The 14,514-nt window shown below is 40.7% G+C and overlaps 1 protein-coding gene across 6 annotated transcripts in view; it reads right to left on the reverse strand.

Annotated features, from left to right (window-relative positions):
- Positions 1-14,514, reverse strand: part of mib2 (MIB E3 ubiquitin protein ligase 2) — a 213,711-nt gene that overhangs the window by 183,306 nt on the left and 15,891 nt on the right. The window contains exon 1 of one of the 6 annotated variants that reach the window (XM_087980238.1): positions 8,898-8,959. The exons of the other annotated variants lie outside the window; for them this stretch is intronic. The gene's annotated coding sequence lies outside the window, so the exon portion shown is untranslated. Of the gene's footprint in view, positions 1-8,897; positions 8,960-14,514 lie in introns of those variants that run through there. 6 annotated transcript variants of the gene reach the window in all.

Here is a 14,514-nt window from a genome sequence, read left to right on the forward strand (position 1 = left end):
ACATCCAAAGTTTAACCTGCACATCCACCAATATCATTTATTGTATCCGTTGCTCCCGATGTGGTCTCCTCTACATTGGGGAGACTGGACACCTCCTAGCAGAGCGCTTTAGGGAACATCTCCGGGATACCCGCACCAATCAACCACACCGCCCAACATTTCAACTCTCCCTCCCACTCTGCCGAGGACATGGGAGGTCCTGGGCCTCCTTCACCGCCGCTCCCTCACCACCAGATGCCTGGAGGAAGAACGCCTCGGAACACTTCAACCTCAGGGCATCGATGTGGACTTCAACAGTTTCCTCATTTCCCCTTTCCCCACCTCACCCTAGTTCCCAACTTCCAGCTCAGCACTGTCTCCATGACTTGTCCTACCTGCCTATCTTATTTTCCACCTCTCCACTCCACCCTTCTCCCCACTCCATGACCTATCACCTTCATCCCCTCCCCCACTCACCTATTGTACTCTATGCTACTTTCTCCCCATCCCCACCCCCCTCTCACTTATCTCTCCACGCTTCAGGCTCTCTGCCTTTATTCCTGATGAAGGCTTTTGCCTAAAACGTCGATTTTACTGCTCCTCAGATGCTGCCTGAACTGCTGTGCTCTTCCAGCACCACTAATCCAGAATCTGGTTTCCAGCATCTGCAGTCATTGTTTTTACTACAATTCCAGCAGAGTTAGATTCAGAATCATTAAGCTCAGAAGCTCAAACTGATGTTTTTGGTCAACTCTGGTAAAGCTATTCAATTACAACAACTTGCATTTATATGGCACCTCAAAAAATAGTTCCACGATGGGGCAGAGGAGGAAGGAGAAGAGTAGGGTGGTTCAGTGAGGTATTCCAGAGCTTGAGGCCTAAGAAACTGAAGGTACTGCCACCAATACCACAATAATTCACACTCAGATGCAGAAGAGGCCAGAATTTGAAGAAAATCAATGTAGAGTAATTATGACACACCTCTCAACTCACTAAGTCCATGCCAGCCCTTTGTAGAGCAATCCAGACAACCATTTCCTTGCTGTACTCCAAAGCCAATCAAGTTTATTTTCCTTAAATTCCCACCCAATTGTGTTTTGAGATCATTGATCACTATTTCCATCATCCTCAAGGCCAAGGGGTTTCTGGTCTTGGAGGGTTGTTGGAGTTGGGGAGGTTACAGGGAACCATGGATGGATTTGAAGTCATTGAGTGTATTTAAGACAGCAGTAGTTTCTCAATTGGTAAGGGGATCAAGGGCTACAGGGAGAAGGCAAGAGAATGGAGTTAAGAAACATAATTAACCACGCTGGAATGGTGGAGCAGACTTGATGGGCTGAATGATCTAATTCTGCTCCTGCATCTTATAGTCCAAGTCAAGGATTAGAATTTTAAATTTGAGATAATACCTAATCAGGAAGCACTAAAAACAATATAGCACTTAGTGCAAGTTAAGGATATGGGCACCTGATACTTCTACTGAGTAGATTGTGACAGGTTAAGAATGTGTTAGGTAACAAAGGTATGGCTGACAGTCGCATCTACATTTGATTGAGGAAGGGGAGATGTTGAACAATGTTACAAAGAAATAGATTATCTCAGTGCTGATACATAGATGTGATAGAAGGCACTCTCAAGATCAAACATTCAACCAAGATTTTAATTAGCCTCAGAGTTACCAGGAGAAGGATGAGATCAAACGTCAGTAAATGGACACCATGGAGTGGACCAAAAACAATGGCTTGAAACATCCCAACATTCTACTGGAAGAAAGTTGGAATGGAATTTCCGACAAATGGTTTGACAAATCATATTCTTTCTACATAGACTTGAGTTTTTTTCTCTGAACTACTTCAACAATGCCACAAGGCGGATGTGGGCTCCAAATCCCTCTTATCACCTGCTAGGTTAGTGCTCAACTACACACACACACACACACACAAAAATATGGAAATCCCAACAGACATCTGACAACAGCTAGCAGTGAGTTTTCTGGCAATTTCAGTGACCAGACAAACTCCAGCTGTGTGTGATTGTACAATTACTGCCAGAAATTGGGTCCTGCCAACAAGGAGGTGCCCAAAATCCTTTATAGCCCTTATTAAAATTGATCACCACACTGAAGGCTTCAGCAACTACAGAACCCATTTTATCTTAGGAACTTCCCATAAAATATTGAAGAGGTTTCTAATACTTTTGCAATATTGAGTCAGATGATGTTACAATGAATGATGAAAGCTACTTTTGGTAAACGTGGTAATAGATATGTTTCTGCAATGTGCCGTATCGATCTCCTCCTAACGTTCACCGACCCAGGTACACAAATCATAAAAAGGAATGATTTACTTGGACTAAAATAAACATTTGTTCAAAATATCCTGATAAAAGGTCACAAGATATATTTGAGCAATGACAAAAATGACATAACATGCTCAATGTCTAAATTCCATTAGTATCCCACTGACTGATCAATTTTGTGCTGAGTAACAACATTGCATCAGGTAGGTTGGAGTGTTTCAAAGCAGTGGCTCATTATATCTTCAAGGAAAACCAGGACTACTGGTCTTGCTACATCCCACAAATTGTGTTTTTTTAATTAACAATACAGCATCCAAATTGTTTTTAGTGCTGTCACTTTAACAAGAGCAGCTAAGTCTTCGTGGAGATAAATATACTTTGTAAGGTTGTGCTCAGCCATACAGACTAGAAGAAGCAAATTCAGTTTGAACCATGGCAGAGACTTTCCTCCTCCCTTCAGAGTGCTAATGATTGATGAGCATTGACATTACATAATGTGCAAAGCAGAACGATTTCTTTCAATGTAGTATGTTATTTACTATTTTTACAATAGTTAATACTTAAAATACTCCGAGCTGGAGGGATTTTGCTCAATTTCAAGCTTCTTTGTGTATTACAGGGAGCTTAAGCTTTGTCATAGTGATATACAGCACAGAAACAGATCCTTCAGTCCAACTTGCCCATGCAGACAAAGTTTCCCAAACTAAACTATTCCCATTTGCCAGAGTTCAGCCCATATCCCTCCAAACCTTTCCTAATCATTGCCTGTCCAAATGGCTTTTAAAATTTTGTAACTGAACTCCATCCACCACTTCTTCTGGTAGTTCTTTCCACACTATCCTCTGCGTAAAAGTCGCCCCTCGGGTCCCTTTTAAATCTTTCTCCTCTCACCTTAAAATAATACCCCCTAGTTTTGAACTTCCCTACCCTTGGGAAAAGATGTTTTTGTGTTATCGAACCCGACTACTTTAACACAGCATTATTGTCTCAAAAACAGTAACATTTGGATGTATTTGTTGTAATTGCCTAAAGCTAAATTTGCTGGCCATTAATAAAAGTGGCCTTTTCACATGTTGGCAGCTGCCCCAAAATTTGAGTGTGGCCTTCTGTATATGGGCCTGGGGTGTATTGGATGGCAACAGTCATCGGCAGCTCTTTGCACTCAAAGTGTTGTAGAAGCAAGTTTCAGCCAAAACAAAGAGCTTCTCTCAGCAATGTGATGATCTTCTAGCAGCAGTTGAAGCTTATCGCAGATTGCACACCTCAGAAAAGCCCAAACTGCAAAGACTCCTGCAACACAGAGCTGCTCAGATAAACTAACGAAACAGAGCATCCTTTGCTTGACATGCTTTGCTACGAACATTCCAGAGGGAAGGAGGTGACCATTTTTCCCTTAACAGAGACTCCTCAATGACACTGTGCAGAGACAGGGGGCTGTTCAGAGTCTCTGTGCAGGTTGGAGCCAACAAGAGGAGTCCTTTTCACCAGCAGACAAGCTCTACCTTGATGCTTGTTTGGAAGTTTGAGCATTCTGTCAGTCTGCTCATGGAACCGTTCAATGGGATCCACCGTCACCTTGACCTGCAGGGTCTCAAGGACATTACCTGATGGTCTTGTGATTAAAGCTATTTTTCTGCGTGAAGTTACCCACTTTCTCTAAGGCAAAGATTCTCAACAGGACAGCACAACAACTGTGCAGAACTAAACAATTGCAATTTCTACTTCTCATTTCAAACAGTAATGCAAGATGTACAATGTGCACATTGCTGAGAGACAAGGATGGGATTGAGTTTAAAAGTCATCTTCTCTGTAAAGCCTGCTGATGTTTTCTTATTTTCTCTCTACTTACACAAAAAAAGCTACTTGAATACAGCATTACTGTCAGTGCTCACTGGATGCTCCAAAGCATCAACAAAAGGTTTAACGAAAATATGATGTGGAGTTGTCAATGTTGGACTGGGGTGGACAAAGTTAAAAAAATCACACAACACCAGGTTATAGTCCAACAGGTTTATTTGGAAGCACTAGCTTTCAGAGCGCTGCTCCTTTGGACTATAACCAGGTGTTGTGTGATTTTTAACATAAACCAAAATAGTCACTAAATTCAGGAACTATAGCAGCCCATTTGTAGACCACCAGGTGTCAAAACCGACAGACAGTACCCAGTGTTAAGACATTGATTGAGGGATAAAAATTGATCAGAACAGGCCAAAGTTAACTTCCCCGTTGCTCTTAGTGCCACTCAAATTCAGATGAACACATCGCCCGTGGGATTGCTGTTGGTCGGCCAGAGAATATACTGTTTTTCAACAATAGCAATCAGGGCTCCACAAGGAATGCTGTGGCCTCCACTGGCCTGGATATACAACCACTATGAAACCCCTCACTGAAGAGACCCCTCTATAAACCTCCTGTTCTACCAGCATACTGGCAAGTAGTCCTTCACTATTCAATTTTCAGTACCAACTCACAGCATGCCCACCACCATCCAGGACAAAACAGTGCACTTGACCGACACCCTATCCACCTCTTCAACATTCACTCCCTCCCCCAATGATGGATGCATAGCAGCAGCGTGTACCACCTCTAAGATGCACTGCAACAACTGACCTAAACTCCTCTGACAGCAGTTTCCAAACCTGCAACTTCTACCAACTAGATGTATGGAAACATCACCACCTGCCTGTTCTCCCCCAAGCCACACACAATCCTGACTTGAAAATGTATCACCATTCCTTCAGGCAAAATCCGGAAACTCCCTGCCAAAAGGCAATTGGGTGTTCCTTACCACATGAACTGCAGCTGTTCAAAAACATTTAGTTGACTATCACCTTCTCAAGGACAATTATGGATAGGTAAAAACCATTGGCCTAATCAAAAGCCAATGTTTCCTCTGGACTACACAGCCACTCAGAGGGTCCATGCATGCAATTGAGCAGACACATTGACTTCCAGCTCTTGACGCCACTGCACGCCCACAGAACAGTAGAAAAACCTAGAAGGAATGTAGCCAGCAACATCCCCACCCTATGAACAAATTTGAAAAAAAAAAGGCAGTTTTTGCTCACTTGTAGGGGATGAGGCACTAATGTAGGATTTTCCAATATAGGCCACTCAGTCCAACAAATTCATTCTGGAATTTGTAATCAGCTCCACCCATCCTTATGTCTTTACTCATCCAATTCTACTGTTGTAACCCTCTACTCCCTTCTTCCTCATGTATCAATCTAGGCTTCCCTTAAATTTATCTACATGTTTTGCCTCAACCACTCATACGAAATTCAATCTCAACACTCTATGGGTGCAGACATTTACTTTAAATTCCTCATTTTATTCCTGTATGCTGTGGTCTCACCAAGCTTAGTGTAAAGTTTAAGCAAAGTTAATGTTGCCAGAGACCCTCTACTACCACTGTGGATGAGAAATTAACGAACCAGGGCAGTTTCTTGCTCAAACCCACTTGGAATTAGCATTCTTCAGCTCCACAACTTCTCGTAGCATTCAAGTTCCATTTGCAATTGATCAAGTCTTTTGAACTCCACTAGCACGGGTACAATGGACTGAATGGCCTCTTTAGACCAAATCAAAAGTCATAAGACGCCACGTCATATTCCAGGGTTGAGAGCTGCATGACTGCTGCTTCTGCGCTCTCTCTTACCAGGTCACATTCCAACAGATTTATTTAAAATTACAAGCTTTCAGGGCACCGCTCCTTCATCAGGAGACGAAGGTGCAGCGGTCTAAAAGCTTGCAATTGTAAATAAACCCACTGGACTGCAACCTGGTGTCATGTGACTTTCGATTTTGTCCACCCCAGTCCAACACTGGCACCTCCACATCATGGTCTCTGTCTGTATGAATCTATGGCTTCCTACACATATCGCATTTCAAATCAATATTGAAAATAAGTTAAGAAGAATTAGTTTGGGAACTATCCAATCGTGAAGGTTGATTGCAAGCCACAATTTCTCTCTCTGATGAAATAGTGCTACAAACTTACTTATTACATCATGAATTTTTATCACAATCAACAGTGGATGCATGGTCACCATTAAGGTAGCTTTTCATTGAATTCAAATGTCACCATCTGCTGTGGTAGGAGTAAAACTTCAGAATATTAGCTTGGGTTTTGGATTACCAGTCCAGTAACATTACCATTGTGCTGCCATTTCCCCCTCTCTTATTCGGTGCAATCAATCAACCATTCACAGAAATTAATTGTGTCTGAGATGGTAGATTTTACAATACAATCTGCAGCAAGTTAATGAAAAAAAGATGCAAAGATCAGCAACAGGTGCACATTACTGGAAAGGAATCAAAAGAAATCCACAGACCTTTACAGACAATGACCTCACACTTATACACTGCTACCCAGACATAACTCCTGTTGCTTTTTTAAGTCCGTGTCTAGTAACTGTAATTTGTCTACTTCCATCATTTCTTGTCTCGAGGCAAAATCTTAACATTCATTTCATTCACGCAAACCGTCTGACAAAAGGCCCCCTTGCCAAATGCTGATATAAAATAATTAACAGATAAAAGAATCAAATCAGTTCAAATTAAACTGGAATATGAGCTGAAAGCCTGTTTGGGTTGCAAGGGTAGTTGTTGAATTGATATCAGAACCAAAAGTACCAGTATATCATTCTTTTATGAACTACTCACACTGAGAGTCAAAAGTTTCAAGTTAGAAGCACTAACCAAATTATAAATACCAAACTTGTGTTTTCAGCTGGGCAAGGAATATTTTAGAACAACAATATGTAAGAAAACATTACAATGGTATCATACTGTGACAACAATGTCAGAATGTCACCTGGGATCCTCTAGTCAGAATTGTATGGGCATGTTACATTAAAGGATTTTTTTAAAAAAACAAGTATATTATACACTTTTCTGGGAATGTTATTGCACAAGAATAAAATTTGAGAAGCACTACTCTATTAAATGAACAACTGATATTAGGGGTGACTTACTCTTACACACCTTATCACCCATCAGGTAATTTTTTTCTTCCTTATCGTTTAACACTTAATTCCATGTTTAATTCCTTTCAAATTGCTCGTATTCAATAAATTAGGCAGGAACATTGTCCCAGCCATGCTTTACCAAAAATAAAACCTCGATTGTACTCCACAAGTAAATGTTTTCAAAGAAGCAGCCACAGTAATATTTCCCTCTCCATCTTTAGGTATGAAACACACAAAATGCAACAAATGCACACAGTTCAGAAAATAACCACAAAATGCATCATTAAATTTATCATTTACCTGCCAGACAATCCAAGGATCCATCAACACCACCTAACATGTTGCAAGTTTTCAAACGAGTCTGCTCTGTCATCTCACTGCCTTCCCCTTCCACCTGACCTCAATTGTCCTATTTTGTTCAACTTGAACATTCAGAGGTCCCAATTCATTCAACCTCTTTCCTTGTCCTTCTGGGTTTAGTTATGAGCTGTGTTTTTGTGCAATGACTTGAATCAGTTAGTTTTTAATAATAATAAAAGAAAATGTACATTCAGGGGCCCTAGGTAGGGGAACAGTCAGATTTAGAGTCAAGTTATAACCTCAAAAATAAATTATACAAACTATTACCCTCTGTCTGGGGCAAGTAACTAGTTAGTTCCCAGTTACTGAGAGATTCTGAACATAAGCTTCTCTAATCTCATGTTAATAGTTTACAATGCACACAAAACAAGGTTTCTTTTGTATAGAACAGAGACAAGAGTATGTTGCAAACCATGGAGAAATAAAACATGAAGGAAATGGAAGTCATCTTTTGAAAGTAATTTGATACTGAAATCCCAAATGGGAAATAAACATGTAAAGAGGAAAAGATGATTGTACAAAACAGATGGTGCTTCAGAATAAGATTTGGCAGATTTAAAAGAGCGCATAATGTAGGGGTAATAGAAGAAATGAGATTCAGACCAGCCTAAAGTGGACATCGATATTACATTTATATCGAAAGTAATGCAGATAGAACACAGATCCTCTGAAAAAAAAAGACAATAATGTACTAGTGAAATGGACATTCTGCGTCTGCTTTAGTGGTGCTGGCATCATACACTGATAGCCATTTAAATGTTGGCAGAATGTGGATAACGTAACGAAATAAAACAAAGTCCTGTCCAAGAATTTTCCTCCAAGGACAAAGGAGACAAACATTAAATATTATTTGCCAAAAGAAAAATCCCAAGGGAACTTTTAAAACATGCTCTGACAGTATCAAAATTTGAGGGTGTCATTAAATCCCCAATTTATAATAAATTTATGTGGAACAAAATATATGATTTGATTTTACGAAGTAATGCTCATAGTTTAAATGTAGCAGCTCGTTTCTTGTCATGATAGCAAAGTTAATTTCATACAACAGCCTCAGCTATAGAAATGCACTTGGGAAGAATGGCTCTGGTCATTGCATGCTGACATTCCAAGCACATCTATAAATGAGACATTTATATGTTGCTACATTATTGACCAGTGTAATTCTGTCTACCAACATCAGAGAAAATGCTCTCAGCCCTATGAAATGGAAATGATGTTGACAAACTAATCTCAAATGGGTTCATTTAAACAGCAAAGATTCAATGCCTCATAATAATGTTAAACGCTTACCAGGAAAATCTGGAGAAAGACTGCAGTATTGATTCTGTAGTGTTATCTTCATTCAACTTGAACATAATGACCAAAAGCAATACTTGGTGCTGTCTCTCACCACTGGCAGGAATACCTTTTATCTTACATCACTACTTTCACCCAATCAACACAATTTCCTGTGTTAGAAAATCAAAATATACTTAAAAAAAATACAAAATAATTCAACACAAATAGATAAAATCAGGTAAAATAATAAACCAATAACAATTACAAACGATAATTTAATGAAGAGATATAGAAATTACAGAGTGGGTTAGAAGGCACGCCTTTTGCCTCTCACACCAGTGTTTGATTCTGACCAGGCAATTACACTCTGAGGAATAGCGAACAGGCTGGCTAGAGCAGGCACTTGCTGGTCAAGAACACAAAAAATTACTTGGGTAAGTAAAGCTCCCTCTCAGAGAACAGCAAAAAATGGCAGTCAAAACATAACTATAACTCACAGGATAAGAAAATTCTAGAGCAGATATGAAATGTAACAGCTAAGTCCCAAATGACATTTGTGTATTTTTGCTATATTTAACCCCTTCAACCCTGTCTGTCTCAGTCAATTTCTGCATTCATCGCCAATACTCCTGCCAACATAATTTGGATGTGAACCCAGGTTGCCCTGGACATTAACAGGGTCTCTGGATTAATAGCCCAGTGATAATACCACTAGGTCATTGCCTCCCTGTGCTTTTTACTTTAGATCCTAGCTGTTCAAAATCTGTCAGCAGAATTTCCTCTCCGGTCCCATCAATGTCAGTACTACCAATGTAGATGACTACAACTTGATCACATCCCTCTCCAGTCCAGAGATATCCTTATTCCTGACATTGGGCAGGCCACACAACCTTTGAGATCTTTGCCCAATGCTGCGAAGATCAGCATCTATCCCAAATTATCCTCTACCATTCCACATTTTCTATTTCCTTACTCAACTGAATTACTCCATGTCGCACTGCATTGTGATCTGGTCACTCATCCTCCGAACAATCTCCACATCTATCCACATAGGCTGTGAGAACTTGATACTGTTGGACAATTGCAAGGACAGAGATTCTTCAACAGCTGCCCTTTGGGTTCTCATACCTGTCTCACACCCTCTTGCTCTTGATCACAGGTCAAGTTTGAATGATCTAATTTTAAGAAATATGACTACCTCCTGGGGAAAAAGCATCCAGGTAACATTGCCTCTCCCTCATGTCTGCAATTTGGACTCCAGATCATCAACTCAGATCGGAAATTGTTCAAGCTGCAAACACTTGTGACAGATGTGTGTCCAGCAGCTCCCATATGCTGCAGCTGTAACACATCATCCAACCTCACATCTCTATATTAATTCAAAGTTATGACTTATTTACTCCAGATCCTGTAATGATATTGGCCAATATCATTACATAGTCATAGAGATGTACAGCATGGAAAGAGACCCTTCGGTCCAACCCGTCCATGCTGACCAGATATCCCAATCTAATCTAGTCCAGTTTGCCAGCACCTGGCCCATATCCCTCCAAATCCTTCCTATTCACATACCCATCCAAATGCCTCTTAAATGTTGCAATTGTACCAGCCTCCACCACTTCCTCTGGCAGCTCATTTCATACACGTACCACCTTCTGTGTGAAAAGGTTGCCCCATAGGTCTCTTTTATATCTTTCCCCTCTCACCCTAAACCTATGCCCTCTAGTTCTAGACTATCCGACCCCAGGGAAAGACTTTGCCTATTTACCCTATCCATGCCCATCATAATTTTGTAAACCTCTCCCTCAGCCTCCGATGCTCCAGGGAAAACAGCCCCAGCCTGTTGAGCCTCTCCCTAGAGCTCCGCAACACCCTTGGAAATCTTTTCTGAACCCTTTCAAGTTTCACAACATCTTTCCAATAGGAAGGAGACCAGAATTGTACGCAATATTCCAACAGTGGCCTAACCAATGTCCTGTACAGCCACAACATGACCTCCCAACTCCTGTACTCAATACTCTGACCAATAAAGGAAAGCATACCAAATACCTTCTTCACTATTCTATCTACCTGCAACTCCACTTTCAAGGAGCTATAAACCTGCACTCCAAGGTCTCTTTGTTCAGCAACACTCCCTAGGACCTTACCATTAAATGTATAAATCCTGCTAAGATTTGCTTTCCAAAATGCAGCACCTCGCATTTATCTGAATTAAATTCCATCTGCCACTTCTCAGCCCATTGGCCCATCTGGTCAAGATCCTGTTGTAATCTGAGGTAACCCTCTTCGCTGTCCACTACACCTCCAATTTTGGTGTCATCTGAAAACTTACTAACTGTACCTCTTATGCTCGCATCTAAATCATTTACGTAAATGACAAAAAGTAGAGGGCCCAGCACCGATCCTTGTGGCACTCCACTGGTCACAGGCCTCCAGTCTGAAAAACAACCCTCTACCACCACCCTCTAACTTCTACCTTTGAGCCAGTTCTGTACCAAATGACTAGTTCTCCCTGTATTGAGAGATCTAACCTGGCTAATCAGTGTCCCATGGGGAACCTTGTCAAACGCCTTATTGAAGTTCATATAGATCACATCTAGCGCTCTGCCCTCATAATCCTCTTTGTTACTTCCTCAAAAAACTCAATCAAGTTTGTGAGACATGATTTCCCACGCTCAAAGCCATGTTGAATATCTATGTTCCCAAAGCCTAGCTCACTCAGGAAATAAGGGTCTATTTTCAACCAAGTCTTAATTAGGTTGTTCATTCAATGCACTCCTTGAAAATAAGTCTCAGGTTTAAGCGAAGTTGAAGGAAAGTTGGAGGAAGACACATTTAGAGACAGAAACAGACAGCATGCATATAGACCATTCAGTCCAGCTGATCCATGCTGCTCAAGTTTCCTAAAGTAAACTAGTCCCACTTGCCTGCATTTGGCCATATCCGTCTAAACTTTTTCTATTCATGTACCTGCCCAAACACCTTCTAGATGTTCTAACTGTACCACTCACTCTGGTAGTTCATTCCATTAACGAACCACCGTGTGAAGAAGTTGCCCCTCAGGTCCCTTTTAAATATTTCTCCTCTCACCTCAAAAATATGCCCCCTAGTTTTGAATTCTCCCACTTGAGGGAAAAGACCCTTGACATTCAGCTTATCTATGCCACTCATGATTTTATAAAACTCTATAAAAAGATCACCCCTCAACCTCCTATGCTCCACTGAACAAAGTCCCAGTTTATCTAGCCTCTCCCCTTAATCCTCAAACCCTCCATTCCTGGCAACATCCTGGTAAATCTCTTCTGAACCCTCTCCAATTTAATAATATCCTTCCTATAGTTGATTGACCAGAACTGGACACAGTATTCCAGAGTGGTCTCCCCAATGTTTTGTACAACGTCCCAATTCCTACATTCAATGATCTGAGCGATGAAGGCATCTAAATGCCTTAACTACCCTGTCTACATGTGATGGAACTTTTAAAGAACTATGTACCTGAATGCCTAGCTCTCTGAGGAGAAAGTGAGGTCTGCAGATGCTGGAGATCAGAGCTGGAAATGTGTTGCTGGAAAAGCGCAGCAGGTCAGGCAGCATCCAGGGAACAGGAGAATCGACATTTCGGGCATAAGCCCTTCTTGAAGGGCTTATGCTCGAAACGTCGATTCTTCTGTTCCCTGGATGCTACCTGACCTGCTGCGCTTTTCCAGCAACACATTTCCAGCTGCCTAGCTCTCTGCTTGACAACACAACCCAGAGCCCTACCATTAACTGAATAAGTCATGTCCTTGTTTGTTTTACCAAAATACAATACCTTGCATCTATCCAAATTATACTCCATCTGCCACTACTCAGTCCATTGGCCCAATTAATCAAGATCCCTTTGTAATCTTAGATAACCTTCTTCACTGTCCACTATATCATCAATTTTTGTGTCATCCACAAACTTACTAACTACTACTCCTAAATTCTCATCGAAATCATTTAAATAAATGATAAACAACAGTTGGCCCAGTACTGATCCTTGCGGTGCACTGCTGACCACAGGCCTCCAGTCCAAAAACAACCCTCCACTACCATCTTGTCTCCTACCATCAAGCCAATTTTGCATCCAAACAGCAAGCTCTCCCGATTCCCATGTGATCTAACTTTACTTATCAGTCTATTATGCAGGACCTTATCAAAGGCTTTACTAAAATCCACTTAGACAACACTCTGTCCTCGTCAATATCTTTGGTTATATCCTTAAAACACTCAGGTTCGTGAGACATGATTTCCATGGAAAAAGCTATGCTGATGATCCCTGATCAATCTTTGCCTCTGCAAATGCATGTAAATACTATCTCTCAGAATCCTTTCCAACAACCTACCCATGTACATCTCTATGACTCTATAACCATTGATGTCAGACTCAATAGTTCCCAGGATTCTCTTTACAGCCTATCTTCAATAAAGGTACAACATTATCCACCCTCCAGTACCCCACTCATGGCTACAGATGATACAAATATCTTTGCCAGGCACCCCACAATTTCTTCCCCAACTTCCCACATCGTGGGATATACGTGATCAGATCCCATAGATCTATCCACCTTTATGCTTTTAAGGCCTTCAGCACTTCCTCTTCTGTAATGTGAACTGTTTTCAAGACATCAATATTTATTTCTGAGTTCCCTAACCTCCACGCCTTTCACAGTAAAAACGGATGTGAAATATACGTTTAGTATCTCTCCCATCTCCTGTGGTTCCATACAAAGACAACCTAGTTGATCTTTAAGGGGCCCTTTTCTCACCTTAGTTGCTCTTAAAAGTACTTGTAAAAATCATATCAGATTATCCTTAACCTTATCTATTAAGGCTATCTGACATCCCCTTTAGCCCTCCTGATTTCCCTTTGAAGTATGCCCCTGCATTTAGTTTTTAAAATGTACTACTATTAAGGTCCAGGTTACAGAGCAACACTGAGAAAGAAAGACTGCAAAGAGTTACACTTTAACCACAAAGAAGCCACACCAGCCAGCTAATGGGCATTTCCTCTCCAAATTTCTCATTCCTTTAATAAAAGCAAAATATCTTCGATACTTGAAATCTGAAACAAAATGCTGCAAATGTTAAGCAGGTCAGGCAGCGTCTGTGTAGAAAGAAACAACTAACATTCGAGATTGACTGCCTAATGTCATCTGTGTTTTTCTCTCTACAGACATACACAACTGGAGTGCATTTATATTTTTTAAAAGAATATCTGGAGGGCTAATTGCAATATAATTTTAGGCACTTCACCTTCACCTTCAGACACTGATACACCAGAGAACATTCATGGAGCTCAAAAATAAATTTGGGTCACTTTTGAATTTAGCTGAGCTAATCAAATGCATGACTGCTGTGGTGAATATATAAAGTGTGGAACCACTTAAGTAATTGAAACCAGCTAGCATAATATGAAAATAAGCCCATGTACAAAAGTTAATTGCAAAATAGCTTAGCAATGAGATTGCAAATATTTATGACTTTTCTATTGAGAAGTTTATGCATGGACATCATAACAATAGTTACTTCTTGGTCCAATACATTCATCATTAATTGTGAAACAAAAAGCAAACCTCCACTTCTGATGCCTACCTCCTTTCAAGGC

Source organism: Chiloscyllium plagiosum, unplaced genomic scaffold, assembly GCF_037043375.1.
Source record: "Chiloscyllium plagiosum isolate Xiang-an unplaced genomic scaffold, Cpla_swu_hap1 HiC_scaffold_37, whole genome shotgun sequence".
In the NCBI taxonomy this organism is placed as follows: Eukaryota; Metazoa; Chordata; class Chondrichthyes; order Orectolobiformes; family Hemiscylliidae; genus Chiloscyllium; species Chiloscyllium plagiosum.